This window comes from Amblyomma americanum, chromosome 3, assembly GCF_052857255.1.
Source record: "Amblyomma americanum isolate KBUSLIRL-KWMA chromosome 3, ASM5285725v1, whole genome shotgun sequence".
NCBI lineage: Eukaryota > Metazoa > Arthropoda > Arachnida > Ixodida > Ixodidae > Amblyomma > Amblyomma americanum.
In genome coordinates this window covers 3,127,619-3,149,173 of record NC_135499.1, presented here as the reverse complement: position 1 = coordinate 3,149,173, position 21,555 = coordinate 3,127,619, and positions in this window count along the sequence as shown.

The following is a 21,555-nucleotide window of genomic DNA, read 5'->3' as shown; positions in this document are numbered from 1 at the left end:
TAACATTTCGCTCAGAGTGGCAGGAAGCTAGGGGTATTGCTCCTGGATCTTTGGAAGGGTGTTTCTTTTTGACCATTTATTATTTTATCCTTTGCTTCCCTTTTAATCTTTGTTGCCAGTTTTTTGTAATGGTTATCAAAAGGTGCTCGGGATGACCACTTGGTCTTGAGCACAGCTTGAGTACCCAAGCTGGCATTACAGACTGCTTTTAGTTTGTGCAATATGCTTGCAACCTGCCCAAGTATATTCAGTGCAGTGTTTTGTTTAATCAGCTTTGTGTACCCAGAGTTGAGTTGGGTGGCAGTAAGACTGAAGGTCATCGACATATACAGAATACATGATGGACTTTTGAATTATTTTTAATACGAAATTCATTTTTACAATACAGACCGTGGTAATGAGAATGCACCCCTGTGGTACCCCGTTTTCTTGAGCGAATTTTTCGCAAAGTGTTGAACCCAGGCGTACATGAAATGAATATTCAGACAGGAAATCTTTCAGGCAGATCAGCATGCTTCTACGGATACCTAGGTCTGCTAGGCCGCAGAGAATGCCAAACCTCCAGGTAGTGTCGTAAGCCTTTTCCATGTCAAAAAATACTGCTAGACAGTGTTGCCTGTGCATGAAGGATTCTCGTACAGTGTTTTCGATGCACACTAGGTGGTCAGTTGTGAAGCATTCTTTTTTAAACCCGCACTGGTGGATGTCAAAAACTTCACGGCTTTCGGGGATAAACATTAACCTCATATTCAGCACACTTTCGAAAGATTTGCCGAGGCAACTTGTGAGTGCTATGGGTCTGTAGCTAGCAGTGGAGGTGGGTGGCTTTCCAGGCTTCAGTAATGGCACAATAACTGCTTTTTTCCAAGCCTCTGGTATTTCTCCTAGTTTCCATATATTGTTAAAAAAATTTAGAAGTGCTTCTACTGAGGCTTCAGAAAGGTGTGCCAGCATCTCATAATGTACCATGTTTACACGACTGTAAGTTGACCTACTTTTTAAATTTGAAAATCCGAAGTGGGGGGGCTCGATTACAATCGAAAGGAAAACATCGCACTATAAGTAAAGGCGAGACAAACGAGATATCAGGCACGCTACAGTATGGTTGCATTTCTGCTGCACGGCTCCGTCGCATCACTCTTGGTGCTGTCCTTGAGTAGCTGCTATGTCAACACACAGAACTGGCATACCTTCTCCGTGTGCACGGGTGGCAGCTGATGGCGGCTATCGATAAGCAGCAAACTGGCACCCCACGCGTGGCTGCTGACTGCAGTTGCTGATAAGCGGCGGCAGCCCGATAACGCAATTGCGTTCTATGGGAAGCTCAGGCATCCAACAAGTTTTTTTTTTTTACTTGCAAATGCGCGCTCGGCGCTCAAGGGAGCGTTGATAGTTGATGGAAGGGGGCTCTGTTCCAATCGAGGAGGCACCCCTACTCGGAACGGCAGTGGCGCCGGGGAGTGTCGGTAGCCGGCGGAAGAGCCAACGCCATTCACGCATAGTTTTTCTTTGACTCTGACGCATTTGACTACTGCCGGCTAGCATTTCACAAGTTTTTAATGTAGTGCATGCTTCGTCAGTCATCATTTGTGCTCCAGGTCCGGCAACCGATTGGCGCTCATTTACTGCTACATTCAAGATGGCTGCCATTTTTTACGCCGAAGAAACGAACAGCCGCGCCGGGCCACAAGTTCGACGTTCGCAACGTATGATACAGGTGTGGCAGCTGCAGCGAGCAAAATTTTTAGCTGTTCCACGCGATGTCGTGATGTGGCTGTTTGCGAAGTGCGGGGTTTCGCTGGACGCAGCAGCAGCACGCAGAAGCAGCAATCACGACGGCAGCACTAGTGAGGGCGATGGCGCAAGCGTGGACGATTAGTCCAGTGACATACATTTTTGTTTTGGTACGTGCCCACGAGCACGTCCGAGCGCGGCAGCCGATATCGGCTGGCAATAAACGGCAGCCGCTGGATAATGCTATCCTTGGAACCTCGGAACAACCTCGGAAGTTTTTTTTTTATTTTTCGGAAATGTGATTTTGGGAGGGGGGGTCGACTTACATTCGAGCCGACTTGCAACCGTGTAAATACGGTATTTCGTCAGGGCCGGTTGCTGTCTGTTTACCAGCCGACGGTACTTTATGAGTTTCCTCGAGTGTAATTAGGTTATATGGCTTGTTCGAACCGCCACTTGTTGGGAGTCTGTTTTCCAGCTATGCTTCTGGGCTTTAAAAATGACTGTGTAATGTGCGGAACTAGAAATTGTAGAAAAATGTTCAGCTAGAATATCTGCCTGTTCTTTAATACTTGTTTGTGTGCCTGGGCCTGTGAGCGAAGGAATTGGGAAGGGGGAGTAGCCTCCATTTATTTTGTGAACTTGTTCCTACATTTTCTCCGATGTTATTGAACTGTTTATACATGTTGTATAGTTCGGCCATGATGTTTTTTCTGCGCTTCTACAGATATGCCTCGTTTTGGCTCTTGCCTTTTTGAAATTTACAAGCTTTCGAGGAGTAGGGTACCTACGAAAAATTACGCATGGCTTATTTTGTTCCCGTTTTGCTTCTTTACATTCTTGTGAGCACCAAGTCTTCTTACTTTGTGTCACTGCGCCCCACAACTGAGGAAAAGATATGCGTGCAGAATTATACAGGTAGTCAAAATCTTATTTAGTTCGTCAACACTTAGATCATCCGAAAGCAGTTTCTTAAACTAGCATTTTCACTAAACAGTGCCCAGTCAGCCAAGTGTAACTTCCAACGGCGAGGTTTGCTCGGTATGGTTGACGAAGAGGATGACAGGCTAATGTTTACTGCCAAATGATTACTTCCCCGTGGGTTATCAAGAACAACCCATCTAAAATCAGTAAAAATAGATGGTGAACTAAACGATAAATCTAAACAGCTCATTTTTCCAGTGCTCGGGGAGCAATACGAGTGCTTTCCTGAATTTAGTAGTCAGGCATTATTGCGCGGCCTCTAGTGTTAGTTTCTTCACTTCCCCAGAAAAAGGAGTGCGCATTAAAATCTCCGACTAAGAGATATGGCTCTGGTAGCTGTTCTATAAACGTTTCCATGTCCTCAAGTGTAACTGTTTGGTGTGGCTCAAGATATATGAAACATATTGTGATAGTTTTAAAATGGACAACAGTGACTGCAACAGCTTCAAATTTGGTTTTCAACTTGATTTCACGGGCTGCGAAACCAGATGGATGATAATCGCAACACATCCAGAGAGCCTACTCGCTTGCTCTTGGTTGCACCGAAAGCCTTTATACTTTTTTAAAATGTGTGTATGCTTAGAACCTAAGTTAGTTTTCTGTAGGCATAAAGCCACGGGGGAAAGAGTTTAGAAGATTTGTCACATCACTAGTTTTTTAAAAGTCCTCGGCAGTTCCAACTAACTAGGTATGTCATGTCGGATAAGTCTTAAGGAGGGAGTTAAAAACTTGTTCAAGGCTTTATGGGTACTGTAATGAGGGCAGTCTTTTCTTTTTCGCTCAAGAGAGCTGTGCCACTGCTGTAGCGGGGGTGAATTTTGAGTTGTGTCCATTGCCTCACTAGAGGTCCTGGACGGCGGCGGAGAACTTGGGGGTGGGCGGTTTAGAGGCCTCTTCCAACTGGGGGAAGCCTTGCAGGCGGCCAGCTGAAATGCCAGAGCAGCCTTCGCTGCATCTGCCGGGGGTGGGGATGGCCCTGCCAGAAGCTTTGCCTGGGCAGTGGCCAGAGCTGGGTGTGGTGCTCCACCCTTGTGCACCACATCCACGAAGTTTGTCTGTTGTGAATAGAAATTAGTTTGCGAGTACCTAACCTTTTTCTTGCGTTTTTTAATGATATGTTTTCTTTTGTTTTCATGTTTATGGTTTATTTTCCATTTTTCAATCTTGGACAAGACCTGGAACAAGCAGGGTGGTCGCCTTCCGAGTTGGCACAGAGGGACACCACTGCATTGCAGTTCTCCGTTGCGTGTTCTTTCGAGGCACATTTCGCGCAGGTCTTATGACCGCGGCAGCTGTTTGACACATGGCCATATCTTTGACAGTAAAAGCATCTGCGAGGGTTGGGAATATATGGTCGGACTTGGATTTTCACGTATCCCACTTCTACTGTTTCAGGTAGTATGCAATACAATGTTAGGATCAAGTGCTTTGTATGAATTTCTTGTCTTTAAGCATGCTGTTTCTCTGGACATTGAACATGTTTTGTTCAGCGTATTAATACCATCTAGCATTTCCTTTTCGGTGATGTGGAGGAAGTCTGAGTCAGATATTACACTGCGGACGACATTTAAGGTTCGATGTGCACAGACGGTCACACAAACATCCCCAATAGACTGAATGGTTGGGAGCTTTGCATGCTGCTCTTCATTGTTAGGTTCGAGTATAAGGTCTGCACTGGCTATTTTGCTGACTTTGTACCTGAATCCTAAGGATTCTGTCAAGCATTTTTACACGAGGAATGGGGGCAATGTTCGGTCTGATTTTTCCTGGGTTTCAGAGTGGATCACATAATATTTTGTGAAAGTGTTTTTGGTCCTCTGCAGGAACTCTGCTGTGGCTTCGGTCCGCCTCATTTTATCGGGGCGATCAGGTTTTGAAGAATTGGAGGCCATAGTATGTATTGTTCGGCTACCGCGCCAACCGCCCACCACGACGGAGCCCAACAGGGGGACGGGACAGGAACTTGGAAAAAAGTACTGCCCACGGCAGTTGTACACTATAACAAAATAAGGCCTAAAAAGGGTGGTCAGCCACACAAGGTTAACCCTCGTCGCCTGAAAGAAGAAAAATCTGAGAGGAGACAGGAGAGTTGTGAGAAAGGCATAGGAAAGAGAAAGATGGAGGGGAGGACAGGAAAAGGCGACTGCCGATTTCCCCCGGTCGGGTCAGGTCGGAGGTGCAGTCTACAGGAAGCTGGGGCCAAAGTAGTGGTGTGTTGCCTCCGCCGAGCCTTTAAGGTCCAAACGCTCGGCATCGGCTCAACCACCAGGATTCCCTTTTTCCCGGACACGGCGATGCCACGCACGGCTAGGCGTTGGTGCTCGGGTCCGTGGTGATGCACTGTTCACCATCATGCGGGGATCCCTGCGGGTGCTCGGGAACCCGTGGTGTCACCACTCACCAACGCCTGCACACTGCAGACGTCCCCCTTGCGGGGACCAGTTGGATGTAGTTTGTGGGATACACTGGTATCCCCTCCTCGTCCCCCGCGCCAGCGGCGACCTTGACTTACACAGGCGCGCTGGCCACCAGGAATGTGAAGAGAAGGCACCCCCACGACTCTGCTCATTTCCGCCCCAGCACTGACGTGACGTCACGGCAGCGTGTTGCCTTCTGCGGAGAGGGTAGCACGCCTAAGCTTGACGGCAACGATTGGCTGCCAGGGAGGCAATGCCCGAAGGGATAAAAGGGGGGAACGCGCGGCGGGAAGCGACTCTCACTGCCGGACCTTACCTAAGTGCCCCACGGACCCCTTTTGCTCTTTCCTAGCGTGCCCTGCTGTTGCCTATTTCATCCGAACCTGCCGTGGCTGCGACTCTGCGCCACGGGTTGGGGAAACGTGTTGCGTACTTGAATAAACGCCTGCGTGTAGCTTGCACGGAAGCTCGCCTTCCCAGCCGGCTAGGCGCAGAGTGACCCCATATCTTGTCGCCCGAACGTTGGGCGAACTAGGCATGCAATTGAGCAGTGACCTTTGTTGGAGCGGACGACTGCCGTCGCCCTAACAAAGGATGGCAGCCGACAGGAGTGACTTGCAGTTTTTGTTTATGCTGTCAGAGCCAGCGGCACATAACCAGGGCTCCCTACTTGACACGCCGTTGGAAGGGTTTGAATTTGTGAATCTTGGGCGTTCCACGTGGAATAGCCGAGTAACATCCCCTGACGCATTGGTAGGACTTAGGCCTGGCATGGGGGGCTCCACATCGGGCGCCTCCCCGCTCCGCGGCGCGAACAATGATGCACCTAGGCCTCATCATTCGACGCCATCAGCGGCTGCGCCTAACTCCGGGGGCGTTAGTCCGCAATCATCCGAGGTGCTCTTGCAGAACGCAATGCAGATTATGCAGAGTCTAGCGGGTATTTCGCAAAACAATTTGCAAGCCCCGGCCCAGTCACCACGTGTTAGGATAGACTTGCCTACCTACACGGGTTACCACGACAGTACGGGAGCAAACGAGTACCTCGACCGTCTGCTGCATTATCAGCAAGTGACAGGAATCGCAGAGGCCGAAATGCTCGCGCGTGTTGTGCCTGTTTCTTTGACGGAGCAAGCGGCCCCGCTGGTACCGACTAGCCGGCAACCGAGCGAGGACAATGGAGGAGTTTTGCGCAAGCTTCCACGACGAATTCCTTCCCGCAAACTATGAGTGGCGTTTGAGGAGAGAGCTGGAGCTCCGAACCCAGCACCCCGATGAGTCTCTGTTAGAGTACGTCCGAGCGATGGACGAACTTTATCGCCTCGCTGACCCTCACGCCACGAACACGAAGAAAGTTGAGCGTGTCACGAGACAAGCGCACCCGACTTTCACGGCTTACCTGAGAGGAGTCAGGTTCAGAGATTTGGATGAGCTGGCAGCTAAGGGGAAGCGCATTCAGGGAGACATCCTCTCTGCGCGAGCGTATCGGCCGCCCCCACCCGCATCGCTGTCACTTGAGCCGCGCTGCGCGTGGAATGGCAGCTCAGCGCGCAGTCCATCTAGAGCTGAAGCGTGAGCAGTTTGCTGACGAGCGTGTCTAAAGGGGTTGGGAGTTGTCCGACCGCGCTTTGGACCCATTTAGCTACGCGTTGCGAACAGCACACGCTGCCGCAGAGCGGAACGAACCGAGGCGAGATCGCGAGGCCGACACGCCCCCCCCCCCCCCCCCCCCCCCCACCATCCGCGCCGCGAGTTCGAGATGACCGACCGGAACGGGGTGACCAGCGCCTATCCCGTCGGGGCCCGGGCAACCGTTGCTACCGGTGCGACCAGCCGGGGCACTTCGCCCACGAGTGTGGCCGCCCTCCCGCCCGTGACCAAACACGGTCGGGAAACGGCCGAAGCCGCCGGGGATCGACCTTCGATCCCGCGCGACGTACACAGAAAACCCCGGTTTGCTAGCGCCTTTGGCATGTCGCATAGGAAGTCCTGTTGACCTGTCGGCGCCGTTCATTGAGCTAACGATAGCTCAAAAGAAATTCACCGCATTACTAGATACAGGAGCAAGCGCTTCTTTGTTCGGTGACGGTGTTAAACCATCTCCGCGAGAACAAAATTCGGCTGAGAGAGTGCGATACCACTTTTCGCCTCGCAAGCGGCACAGCGCAATCAAGCGGCGCAGCTAGGATAGTGGTTCGCTGGGAAAGACCCGTGCGGCGACAACGCCTCGTTCATCTTCCCTGTTTATTCGTTCCTGTAATTCTTGGACGAGACTTCCTAGCCAAGACAGGTATTGTGATAGACATCAGCAGCGGAGGCTACAGGGAGCGCACGTCAGGCGCCTTGAAGCCTTTCGCGAAAGCGCCCGCGGCGTCGCAGACCAGACTCCGAACGCGGCGCGAGCGGGGGAGACCGTGACAAATCCACCCCGCCAGCCCGAGATCCGGGAGGCGAGCGGACCAACGCCGCTGAGGGAGAGGGCAGGGAGAAGGTTGCCGCGGTAGAAAGCTGCTCTGCCGCGCAGGGAAGGTCCCAACGCCGCTGAGGGAGAGGGCAGGGAGAAGGTTGCCGCGGTAGAAAGCTGCTCTGCCGCGCAGGGAAGGTCAGCGCACCCCTTGTTGTCGGAAGTGAACAGCGTGACGGAGAGGGAGAAGGCACGTTTGTCATTGCTCCTCTACGATTACAACGCGACAATCACTGACCGCCCGGGCCTCACTACCCTAGTCAGGCACCGAATAGACACGGGTGACGCACTGCCTTGGAAGTGCATTCCTAGAACAATTAGCTTGGCCAAGAGAAAAGCACTGGACAGCGCCTTAGACGAACTTATCGACACTGACGTTGTTGAGAGGTCTAACAGCCCTTGGGGCTTCCCGGTAGTCTTGGTTCCAAAGAAAGACGATACATATTGACTTTGCGTGGACTACCGCAAGCTGAATGAGCTTACGAGGAAAGGCGCGTATCCTCTACCAACCATTTCTTCCCTAGTGTCCAACCTAGGTGGGGCGAAGTACTTCACGACGCTCGATGCTAGCCGCAGATACTTTCAGGTTGAAATGAATGAGCGGAACAAGGAGAAAACTGCTTTCACTTGTCACAGAGGCCTTTTCCAGTTCAAGAGAATGTCTTTTCGCTTGGTAGGAGCACCCGCTACTTATCAGCGCCTAATGGACCGTGTTCTGGGAGATGCGAAGTGGCAACATGCGCTCGCGTATCTAGACGATATCGTGGTGTACTCGAAAACGTTCGAGGAACACCTGTGCCACTTGAGGGACGTCCTAAAGAGGCTGATATCCGCGGGAATCACTTTGAACCCGAAGAAGGCACAGATCGCCGCGACCCGAATAACACTGTTGGAGTTCACGATCGACAGAGGCCGCATTCTGCCGTGCGATGATAAGCCTGAGGCTTTGCTTAACTTTCCGTCGCCCACAGATATAGCCGGTCTCAGGCGCTTCCTGGGAATGGCGAACTTTTATCGCCAGTTCATCCCATATTGCGCAGCGCTGCAGGCGCCTTTGACAAAGCTTTTGAAGAAAGGCGAGCGCTGGAGTTGGGGTCACGAGCAAGAGGATGCACTGCGCAACCTCACCAAAGTGCTCGCTGACACGGCTGAGTTGCAGCTACCCGACCTAAACAGGGAGTTTGTGATTCAGATCGACGCAAGCGACCTGGGCTTAGGAGCAGTGTTGCTTCAGGAGCATGAAGGCGTTCTCCGTCCGGTAGCTTTAGCGAGCCGTTCGTTGACGCCGGCAGAGAGAAACTACTCGGTGAAAGAGAAGGAATGTCTCGCGATAGTTTTTGCTCTACGTAAGTTCGACTACTATGTCGATGGGGTGGCTTTGTGATCGAGACGGATCACATGGCGCTCACCTGGCTGAGATGGCTCAGCGAGCCGAGCGGCCGGCTAGCGCATTTTTCCCTGTGGCTGCAGCGTTACGACTTCACCGTGCGCTACCGCAAAGGGAAAAACAACGCTGTGGCTGACGCACTCTCGCGAGCGCCTGTCCACTGCGAGGAAGGTCACGCGACCGACCGCCCGACAGCCGGAGAGAGTGAGGGACAGGCCCGAGCCGTAGCCCATGTAAGGAACGCGGACCAACCGTTGATCCAGGGCGAGAGCGTGAACCACGTTGACTACGCGAGTTCCGTGGGGATCGTGTTCAGCAGAAAGGAGCTGCTCGAAGCTCAGCAGAAGGATCCGTTTTGTCGAAAGGTGTTCGACGGTCTCCGGGAGCCGGGCGGCAGGGCCGCCGCGCACACGGAGACAGCTGGTTTTACTGTCGGTGCGGAGCGCTCGGAAAGAGCTGGTAGTGCTGTGAGCGCGATGGATTCGTATCTGCTGGATTCCGACGGCGTCCTGCTGCGGTATATCCCCTCCGAGAACGACACAAACGAGGCGTTCAAGGTGGTGATACCGCGAGTATTGAGAGCAGCACTGTTACGCTACTTTCACGACTCGTGCATCGCTGGGCATGCAAGCGGCCCCAAGACTTACAGTTGTGTCGCTTTGCTACCTGGCTTTGCATGAAAAGGGACGTAATACGCTACGCCCGCTCGTGCCATGTGTGCCAAAGTGTGAAGCCCCGAGGCGGACGACCACCCGGCCTCATGCACCCGATTAACAGCCAGACTTCCTGGCAAATCGCGGCGTGTGACATCATGGGACCGTATCCTATGACACCGAGTAGGAACAAGTTCTTGCTGGTGGTCACAGATAACTTCAGCAACTGGGTTGAACTTTCCCCCCTTAGAAAGCTGACGGCACAAGTGATCATGGAGAAGCTGATGGACGTATTCACCAGGTTCGGTTTCCCAGAGCAGCTGATAACGGACAACGCGTCCTACTTCACTGCGAAGGCGTTCGTTGATTCGTGCGCTGCACTTGGCATTAAGCACAAGAAAACGACCACCTATCATGCTCACTCGAACCCCACGGAACGAGTCAATCGCAACGTTAAGCACTTGCTTGTCGCGTACTCTGAGAGGCACAAAGATTGGGACTCCTATCTGCCGGAGATCACGTTTGCTTTGCGTTCGACCGTCAATCATTCGACTGGGTATGCGCCGTCTTCTCTCAATCTGGATAGAGAGCTTCGGCTTTGAACCTTGTCAGCCGCGATTGAGTGGGGAGAACGTACTTATCTCCCCAAGTCAAACCCCACATCTGGCGCCCAACGTGGGGCCTGCTCTTGGAACATTGGACGACTGTCGGTTCGGTTTGAGGAACGCTCTTTGTCCGGACTTGACAAGTGCTAGGCCTAGAGTGAATTTTGATCGCTAGGGCCTGCAGCATGCTTTCTTGAGTGCGAGGTGTATTGCGCTGCAGCATGTTTGAACTTATCGACATGCTCAGCACATTTTTTCCCCTGGAGATTCTTCGCGAGAATCACTTGGTCCGCATAGAGGGAGCGCGAGGCCTAGCGCCCGCGGAGTCGCCGAGCCCGAAGCGAGTGAGTACGGAAGCCGCGTGAGTGGTCCGAGTTTCTGTATATATTTTCTATACTGTCTCTTTTTCGACTCTGGGAGTCGCGGCTCCGGGAGCCGGGTGGCCTGGGGCCACGGGTGCCGCTACGAGCTCGCTGGTATTGCAGCTCGGCACCGGGCGCTTCGACACCGTCCGATACGGTGGGCGCCGACCACTTAGAAACTGCTTTGTGCAGTGAGCGGGGTAGGACCACCCCACAAAGCTGACGTCTCCTCGCGGCGGCGCGCACATAACCCGTTTCGGGTCTTTGTTGTGGTCACGGTCATTGTAGGAGTGGTAGTTAGGCCTGAGGCTTTTCGGACCTGCCTGCACCACGTTAAAAGAGACACGACCATCGGACCGTGTCGTTGAGAGGGGGCGCACTTTGCTGCCCCCCCCGTTTTTTTTTTGTAACCTCGCACGAACTGAGCAGTCTCGTTCAACTCAAGAAAGGGCTTTGTTCACTCGAACTTTGTGTTTGCACAGCCGCCGACACGTTTTGCTAGCGAGTTAGGCATTATGCCACGAGGCCCTTGCGGATGCCGTTTCCCCTTTCGTGACCTACGTTAAAGGCACGCCGAGAGCGTTTCGGCAATTTTGCAGATCTGGTGGAGCCACCCAGGCTTGCTGTCCGGTGCACATCGTCTCGCTGCCACCTGCTGCGACGGAGCGGCCTGTATCCTGTTCGCCGCATCCATCCGGGGCAGCTGTGGCGAGACCAGTCAGCAGTCACTTCCGGCTGCTGCTGCCCTGGCGACTACTGCAGGATCCTGGCCTGCAGTTATCCCACCGGCCTTCGATTCGCGGGCCTGAGGACACGGTAGTCCGCGGGCCATGCGAGTCGTCCCAGCGGAGACCTTCACGCCGCCTTTGGAATACCGCGGAAGTCTGCGTGGACGCTGTCGGCATGACCTCCGCTGCAAGACGTGCCTCAAGGACATGAAGACCAGGAGACTCCTCCATAGCATGTACCTTCAGGCGCGTGGGTCTATTTAAGGTTGGGGGGATGTGGGGACCTGCCCTGCAGCCCCCTGAGTTTGCTTTCCCGCGAGGCACCGTGCAGCGGCAGTCTCACCTCGAGGCTGAGCGCATTCCCTTGTCAGGTACATTAACTGGCAAGAAAGGGCTCCAGCATCGCTGTGCGGGAGACTGCCAAAGCCTGCGCGAGAGGGGGCATGGGGGCTTCGGCTGGGATCGTCGGCGCGGGCGGACGTGTCGCTCGCGGCTCCGCTCTTCGCCGGCGGGGCGAGGAAGCGACGGGGAGACAGGCTCCCGTATTTGTCCCGTCCGGCCTGCGGAGTATATATCCCTTGCCCTAGCGCAAGCGAACATTCGCTCGGAACCTTGCTGGTGAGTCGGACGACCTCGATTCATTAGCGTACCTTGTTGCTAGCTGGCGTTATTGTTTCTGTAGCAATAAATGCCTGTTTGTGTCAGTCAAGGTGTCGTTCCTTTGTTCCCTCAGCAAGGCCCGCCGTGGTCGGCGAGCGCTCGGTAGCGCACGCGATCATGGGGTGGGGTCCAGGCGGCTTTGAACCGTGTCAGCCGCGATTGAGTGGGGAGAACGTACTTATCTCCCCAAGTCAAACCCCACAAGTTTTGTCGTTCCATCTACTTTTCATTTAGGTCTAACCTATGAAATAAATAATAGAACAAAGATTCTCCTATGCTTTTCTTGATATTAGTGACTGCTAGCTTCTTTCATATAAATAATTACAGTGGGAAGACAGCGGCCCAGCCATATTCTGGTTGCATTGATATGTAAAACTGCTTTATGAGACTGGTTATACACTATATTGTCACGTAGTGGTGACGGCAGTCGAAGCAGCGATGAAGACGGACAAAAGGTCTTTTAAAAGAAAACTGTTTATTGGGCTGACTTGCACCCGAAATGGACTGAATCACTCGGCGGCAGCGAAGCGACAAGCATGCTCGGCGGTCGTCGAACAGAATGCCCGCCGCTGTCGGCCGTGCTCAATTTAAAGCTGATAGCGAACTTTCGAGATAAAAAGCGCAAAGTTACTAGAACATTCCGGAACAACGTAGAATCAGCTCTGCCTGCCTGCGATCAATCGAGATAAATCTAGTCGCATCTTGCGCCACAAACAAAGCGATAAAGTGGTGTGGCGGCAGATTTGAAAAACGAACAAACACTGCAAATATTCGAGGCAATATGTGTCACCTTAAAAAAGAAAAAAAAACAATCGTAGAAAGCAAGTGCAATGACATAAGGAGGGTCCCAAACATTCATTTTTTGCTCTTATCCACGCCCATGAGAAAGCTGATTCCTGGGTCGTTAATACAGTAGAACCCCTCTGTAGTAACGAAGCTCGGACCAGCAAAAATCTTTACTATATCAGGGTCTTTGCTATATCTGTGGTTGGTCGTCATGGCATGGCTCTGACTATGCTCTCTGGCTGCTTACTAAGCACGAAGCACTGGCTCATAAGACTTAGAAATACCTTGCATCCTACTCTTATTGTCCCTTTATGTGATAATTATTTATTTTCAGTTATCACATGTTATCACGTTTTCGGCTTGGTTTAGATCTTGTGGAATTTTCACGGATACAAGGTGGCTACAAATACAACGCCAGTTTGATTCCATGTGAAAATCAAAGCTTTGCATGGACCAGGCATAGTCTTCCATGGCCTGAGCATCGTTTAAGAGGTAGTAGTCAAGAAACGCACAGCACACAGTGAAGCACAGCAAAACCCCCTACGCAGTGGCGCCACACCTCTGCTTCTTGCAGCTGCTTCCCCGTGCTAAGAACGCACGCACATCCCTCTACTCCCATTCTCTAGCCCTCACTGCACTTTTACTGGCTTTAGTGGCCTTCTTTCTACGTTCATAGCCAGCTTTACTTTTCCTATATGCACCGCGTGCTTTACCTCAAGGTCTACAAAGAGTTGGCTTCTCCTCGTGATTTTCGAGCTGAGTGGCGAAGCCACCTCAAAGAGCGACGTTTTATTGTATTTGGTGTTTACAGGCTTCGCGATCCTAGACTTCACGTGTGCCGCGATGTCATCATTTTGAGGGAAGTAGGGAAGTACATCGCCCTGACTAGACACTCTTTACTATAGTTTTCCGAAAAAAATCTAGTCATCTAGCAAGGCGAAATGGGACCGCACCTTCAATTAAATATACAAGTTTTTACTACAACCAAGTTTCCTTATAGCAGGGTTCTATTGTACTGCAAGTTCCGGCGCCTTTACTTCTATTTCCCCATCTTCTTGCAACTGCTTGAGCTCCACTTCCCTTTCCTGCCTTTCAAACTCAAGCTTCATTTTGCTTTGTCTTAACTTCATGCTTCCAATGGCGAGTTTCGACTTAATTTTCCCTGCAGCAACTTCCGTTGCAGTGTGTGCAACTGCCACTTTCTTTCCTCCACTTCCTAGAAGCTCCTAAAGCGGGCCTCAGCCACAGACGCTAACCTTTGAACGCTGCAACGCGGGCCCCAGTTCTGCCTTCCTCTGCAGCAGTTGCCATATTGGTGCCCGCTGTCCGCACACTGGCAGCGGGTGGCGTTTTCAGGCCTCCCAGATGGTGAAATGGACTCCAGAGGAGATGGTGTCCTGTCGCAGTGTGATGAGCCTAAGGGAAAAATATTTAAGAGTGAATGCGAGTTCCAACAAAAGCCATAGTGTGAATGCAAGAAAAGCACTTCTAAGATATTACAAATCTTGCTTTCCTGCATAGCTGCACTGGAGACAAAGTATAGAAAAAGAGAAAATTATTTTTGTTCATTCAAGCTACTGTGGTGAAAACTGATTGCCTATGTCTGAAAATGGTGAACCAGAGGCCCATTAACCAGAATTTTTCAAGACTGGCTGCAGCGCAATTGTTGCATCATTCCTAGCATGACGATGCACATGGAATGGTTTGGAAGCATGTGCTTGCATGATATCAATGCTTGCGCAGGTCATGTAATGCTCCAGAGCTATGTGGCTTCTTTCTAGAAAAAAACTCTTGAGCTGTCTAAGCGACGCTTGACACAAACAAATGTACTGCAGGGCTTCACACATATCTATACATCCACAGGCAGTCTTCCTATGCATTTCAAATGCCAGAGCACACATATTTCAGACTCTCATCACTTTTTGCTTCATCCATTTGAGGGATGTTTGTCACCTTGGGTCCTGGCTGGTGAAGTTCCGGTTGACATTCTTTTTTTAGGCTTGGGTTATTCGTTTAGACTAGGCTGGTGTCAAGTTACCCCAGTGTAGCACGCTGGACTGCACATAATTAGTGGACAGTGAGTGAAAGAAATGCACACTTGTGCCACGCAACATGATTCCAAATATGTAAGGTGCGTGTAGTATTCACCACTTGGTGGCATGACTTATAATAGCCTCACCATTTACCACAATGCAACTGAAGTTGCTTGTAGTCATCCAGGCCTTCACTGCACGAACCGGAGTTATGAACCAGCTTGATAAAACCTCCCTTCCGTTCGAATCGGTTCATCAGCTTTTAACTGTTAAGCTAGTAAAGAGGGGGGGGGGGGATCATAGGTTAACATTCACTTGTTTGATAAGCGACGTAGGAATACCCTTCAGTATATAAATGCAGCTAAGTCAGTTTCTCTCAAAACGTTAAGAACCGAAAACAACAAGACTAGAGCACAGAAAAGGCACAGGGGCTATCTTTTTCATTTTGTTTGTGGTTTTTTTTTCATTTTATTATTTGCTCATTTATCTATGTATGCTCTTAACCATAATCAGAGAAGAGGTAAACCTTACAAATAATCTAGACAGTTAAACGTACAAGAAAGGTAACATGCACAAGGTGCTGTGACAAAAAAAAAGAGAAGCAGCATTTAATTAGATGATTAAATGCCATGCTGCAGGCATGAGCAGTGTGATAGCTATTTGGATCACAGTACTGAAAACAAAGAAAATCGCAATGCATGTACCAGAAAGTAATTTGTGTCATGGCAAATGGCACTGAAGAGCACAACACTCGCAGGTAATCAATTGAACCATTACGGCACAATTTTACTCAGTATTCAAAACTGACCTAACATTTTACAGAGTAGAATATTTGTTCATGAATGTTCAGTCAGGCTAGGCAAAGAGATTCTTTTGCAGCTAAAAGAGAAATTTAAACGAACATATCCCATCAGGCAATAAATGCTCGAAATGATGCATTCATTCTTTGAAATCACACCCTGCACAAACTTTCAGCACCCTGCGGGAATGTGGCTGCAGCATAAACATCTTATGTGTTCTTCTGTCGGTTCATTTGTGTACCAGTGTTCTACGAAATGAATAAATTGAGTAGTTGATTTCGCATGTCTGTCCTTAAAAGCACACTTCATGCTGAAAGTCCACGAAGACAATTAAAAACTTACTAATTACCAGGCATGTCAGTCTGGTCGTGATTCAGGTCCAACATTGTGTTGAACGTAGCAGCTGGTGGAAGCGACAGAACAGGCCCGCCTCTGTGGGCGGTACCCTGGATGACATGTGGGATGCCACTGCTCCGACCACACCCAGTGATGGGCTCATCAGCCGGCATGTGTGTGGGCTGCCTCCTAAAATCAATGTGGTATGTGGTCACCACGTGCTAAAATCTTAGCAATGTAAAGGCAGATTAAACAATGCCTAAATTTCGAAGAAATCGAAGGAAATACTCATTTCCTCCACAATATGTACTCAAATATTCAAATGCGAATATCAAAATTTTGTTTGCACTGGTAAAATTTGTGAAGTCAGTCCACAATCTCCTCCTATGAGTCAGCCTTCTTCCACCAGGTGTTTTAGTCATCCCAGAGCTTGCAAGGCTGCTTTGGATTATTTCATGGCCTTTCTCTCATGCCTGGCTTTTGGCAAAAACTGAAACACTAACTGTGCGCTTGTTTTCAACTGCTGTGTAGCGTTTGGTGTCTAAGAAGTGAAGTAACCTGCATTTACTCCTCGGCGGTAGCTGCTGCAGAAGGTCCGCACCGACTGAAAGCAGCTTCGGCTGATGTCAGCAGTCTCATCCGGATGGCCCACGTAAGCTGCAGACGTCAATGGGTCCTTATCTAGGCGGCCTGGATTACAGGCAGACACCCCACTGGCTTGAACTGCAGAGAGAAAATTGGCTCTTGCAAGTGTTCCAATATACTAACCGACAAATATCAATGCTCTTTGGGTCTCCCTCCCACACAGTTCTAAATCTGTTCGGGAAGCTAAGGATAGTAGGAAAGTTGGACATACATTACATGGCTATAAGAATTGGCACGCATAGTTTATGGTACCTTCTCATGAAAAGTAACTAAACCCAGGAGACCAAAATGCAAGGTTTTTATATCTGCATCATTAGGAGTAAAAACAAAGCGGGTTACTGAAAGCAGCTATACTTGTTCAGGCATTATCGTAAATGCGCTACCGGAAACATTGGGTCTATTCCATTTACGAAGTTGCAGAGCAAATCACTTTTTGCCACTTCTGTGACCATGAGAAGTGGCACTTTTCATTCCACTTGCTGCTTGAATAATGCACTCGGAGAACACTGCTGTGACCAATAATTCTGTGGATGCTAACCCATGTCATGAGTCTATTTGGAAAGAAAAATGTTCAGCTAACCTGGCACAAAAAAAAAGAAAATCACAAGCACACCATTCAAGACAGCACACTACTCCCAAAATATGCAGTGTTCTCATCCAAGGTACGAATAAAACATTTTTCTTTGCAGCTTTCCCCTACATGCACAGTCTACTTCAGGCCTTTCCAGGATCAGCGCAGTAGTAAAAACTGATCCTGTTCTTGAAATCAAAGCAAGTGCTCCCTTTTATATTGCTCATCATTGCACTGCAGCCCTTGCTCAAAAGTTGCCATCCTGTTTGCTAGCTTTGGAAGACATTCATGCACTGGTAGATTTCTTTGCTCCCCTCACATTTTTTAAGGCAAAATATTTGCATCTCGAAGAGCTACTTTGCTTTTTTCAGGCTCATTACACACACAAAGCTCAGTTTTTTTTCACATATGCCAGATCCACTCACAAAGTGCCCAGGATGCTGGTTGCAGCAGATCTGTTGACTGCAAGCCGCAAAAGTCTCACTAAGCAGTTGTTTGGTATGAGTGACTTCTCACATCGAATTTACGCCTTCAGCTGTATTAGTATGTCTCAATTCCTACTTCATCTGATCACTTCGACTACATATCCCTCCAAGGTAGCTTGCCTAATTGCAGGGTATATCCTTATCTTTATTAGCTATATTGTTCAAAAATAGTTGTGACTACAGCAGACATACAATTTCACCTGTTTCAACATGGTAGTCATTACTGGAATAAACACCCCAGTGATGTTACACATGGCTGCTACATTGTTGCCATAAAGAATTCATAAAGAGCGGACACACAGCGAAATCTGACCCCAGGAACTGCATAAGGGGTTAGTAGGTATCCCCTCTGTTTAGTGGTGAACCCAGCGCTAGCGCGCACGCAGCGGCGCGTGGGCAACCAGTGACGGAACAGACGAAGAACGAAACCAGGAGACGGTCGCCTGCTCAGCTGGGCCTGTGAGCGCACGGCGTCATTGTTAGCACGCACACTCCGTGTTTTTTGCGTCTTGGTTTTTCAGCGCGGAACTCATGCGGTTCACTTCTGACAACAGCAAGGTGCAAAATGTTTTTTTGCCCAACTACTCTGTATTGCAAGCAGTTTACGCTGACCACGCCGGCCGGTGCCTTGAATTACGCAGTTCATGAAGAGGCGCACACACTTTGTGGCCTGTCGGCTGTTTTGGCGTGGTTCGTGGCACTCCTGCTGTTTCAGACAGCGACAAGGTGAGAAACATTTATCTTTTGCTAAACTACACTGCATTTCAAGCAGCTTCGCTGAGCATGCCAGACGGCGCAATACGCATGCCAGACGACGCAATATGGAGAAGCTGCGAAAGGCACGCGTATACTTGCTCGCGCCATGGTGCGATCACGCAGGTCGGTGCGCTGTGAGCAAAGGGTGCGCCCATGCCTTGTGCGCTTTACCTAGTGGTCAGTTTCGCATGGTTGCGCGTTGAGTTTTACGGACACCAAGTTTTTTATGGCCCCCAACAAGACAGCTTCTTTCGAGTAATATTAGTTGACGGCCGGGCAAAATATGTGGGCTGCTTGAAAAAAATATGGGCAAACGTGCCGAAAATAAGCGTTGTTGTGTAGTTAACACGGACGCGCAATTTTCAGGACTGCTGGGGAAAAAGTACCGCATGAAAAGGTCATCTACCAGAAACTTGAACGTTGAAGACTCCGTCGTCAGTTCCAGTGAAAACGCACATTGCACCTGCGTAGTGACATGGAAGTGCACTTTTCTAAGCGGCCAGGGAAAGAAAGTAAACTCATGAAAACAAGGAGCTGATGCGCCGAAAATTCTCTTTACGCTTCTGTCGACATGCAAACTGCATCCGCACATTTGGTCTCAGTGCTCCAACACACTTTGAGCGACTGGTTGGGAGCCCGTGCTGTGGCCGCCAGGGTGCCAAAATGTACAGTTGGCCGTGGAATGGGACTTGAAGCTTTTTGGGGTCGGAGAATAACGTTGAAGAACAGAGAAATGTGTGTAAATCATTGGGAGTTATCTTGTAGTATTATGTGGTGCGTGCATAAATGTTCGGCATGCGAGGTTCGCAACAGCATAATTCCGCCGCTTTCACGCGTTTCACCTGTTCGCACCGTTATAGTGTAAGGTTTACCAGTATGACACCTGCTCGGTGGTAGCTAGAGCCACTGCTGTGAGCCATGTTGCAGTAACACTGGACGCACGGAATGAGCTTAGTGATGTGCTAAATGGAGACGGCTCGGTATTGGGTTTATATGCAGCAACATCAATATTCATTTCAAGAAGGACCTGGTGTATTTCCTGAATTGGCACTGTTTGGCGAAGGCCGTGGCGCAGCTGCGTTTTCTGGGCCGAAAGTAAATAGATAATAAGAGGAGACCATACTGAGGAGGAAAAATTCTGAGGACACTTACATCTGCTTACCTGGAGGAATTCAAAAGCATGCGTTTTGAGGAAAGGAAAGGGCACAGTAACTCATCTCAGATCTCAACACTGCCTTTACAATTTGCCGCACATTTTCTCTCATGTAGGTTAACAATGCTTTCGCATTAGTAATGCATCATGAGGACACGGCAGGCCGCAACCCTCATACAGCTGCTTGGTGTGCTGGGCCCTATGGGGCAACGTTTATAGATTGCTATGGAGTGTCCGCTATTTATGTTGCTACAGTGCTCCCAAAACCCTGTTCAGATCACCAGTCTGCATTGGTCATGAACTAGGTAAAGGTTGCCCCAGTCCCTTCCAGCTATACTCGTGGCCAACGCGGGGGGTTGCGCGGCATGCTCGCTTGAACTTCACTTATTCAGCAAAACCGCTAGAGGCGATAGGCCAACTCGGTAACAGTGCGAACGAATGAGATGCCCACTTCAATGTTGCACGGACACTGCTTTCGGTTTCGTCTAGCCTGGTTAGTCGAGCCTTTGAAGGCAGGTGACTAACAGTTCTGCAGGCATATTGGGACCCCCCGCCTACGCCGACAATGCCCCAGTAGACACTAGTTTCGTTTAACGAGCTTAGCCGAGATATGGCAGACTTACGCATCTGCAGTTAGATAGTTTCCGTCCCAGATCTGTTTTTTGATTTGAAAAGGTCTTACCCCCGTGGGGGTGAGTGGGCCGATCCCGGAGGCGGTGCAATACCGGGCCAACCCTGCGTGGACTTCCTGCCGTTCCTGAGACCGTTCCGGGGAGTTAACTGAGAACGCTACCACCTGCTGCGGCCAGGGGTGTCTCCAGCGCTGTTGCCACCCATCCGGGTGGTGCCCCCAACGCCAACAACACCGGCATCACCTCCACGGGCGCTTGGACCGGGGAGCTTGTACGACGCAGCCAGCGACGCCAGCCACAGCACGTCGAACGCCATCTCGACGCCGGCTACTGGTCCCATACAACGCCGCAGCCGCACCGAACCAACCGTGAGCACAAATGCTGACCGCTAACAGTAGAACGCTAGTAGTAGACGCTAGTAGCAGTGTGCCCGGGTCGCGTGTATTTATAGTCTTTGTGATTTGTGTTAGTTTGTTGGTTAGTTTCGTGTGCTAGTGTTTGTGTCACGTAGGGTGTATTAAATGTGCGTCTGTGTCGGTACACCTGTCGCCTAGTCCATTCTTTCGGTCCGAGTGTTCTCCGGGGAGATCCGTGGCAGACTTGTAGGTTCTGCACTTTGAAGTCAACATGCTAGCGCACGAAGCAAGGACCGGGGCAGGAGAATCATACATAACGAGCATTGCACATTACGGAAAATTGTACTTTCGAAACAATTTTAGCAAAACCTTGGACATTGATACTTTTAAAAGATATAGCCTTTGTTAGCAATATGGAAGGAGTGCATACACACTGGTCACGCAGTCTAGCTTTTTCGTCACCCTCACAAATTTCGCACCACTTGCTCGCTTCTCACAGCTTCTGAACTGCTAAAGCATTTTGCAGCGCACAAATTCTGGTGTGCAATTCTCAGAGAGGCAATAACTGCTGTGACTTTCCGGACTTCTAGAGCTGAACTTTACAATGATGCTCTTTCAGTCTGCCCTATACTTTCTTTCACTCATGTCAAAGGAATAGAGTACACAACAGCTTCCATGCACTCTACATGGTTTTGGAAATGTATTATGCACACCTGGTAGCTTCAAGAAGGGTTATATCTAAAACATCAACACTGATATTTTAATTTGTATAGGGTTGCAATCTCCACACCTGCCCTGCAACCTGTCTTTTTTAGGTGATAGGACACACCATGCACATACAGCAGTGACACTTTTTTCTCCTTTTCATTTTCTAACCTCAACAGGTAGCTAATGACTGACACACTGAGCTCAAGGTCAGGACACACAAAATTAAGGCAGGGAAAGGAAAAGTACCGAAAACGCAGAACCTTTAGTATCTCCTCCTCCTGCTCTCCTAGTCTTGGCTCT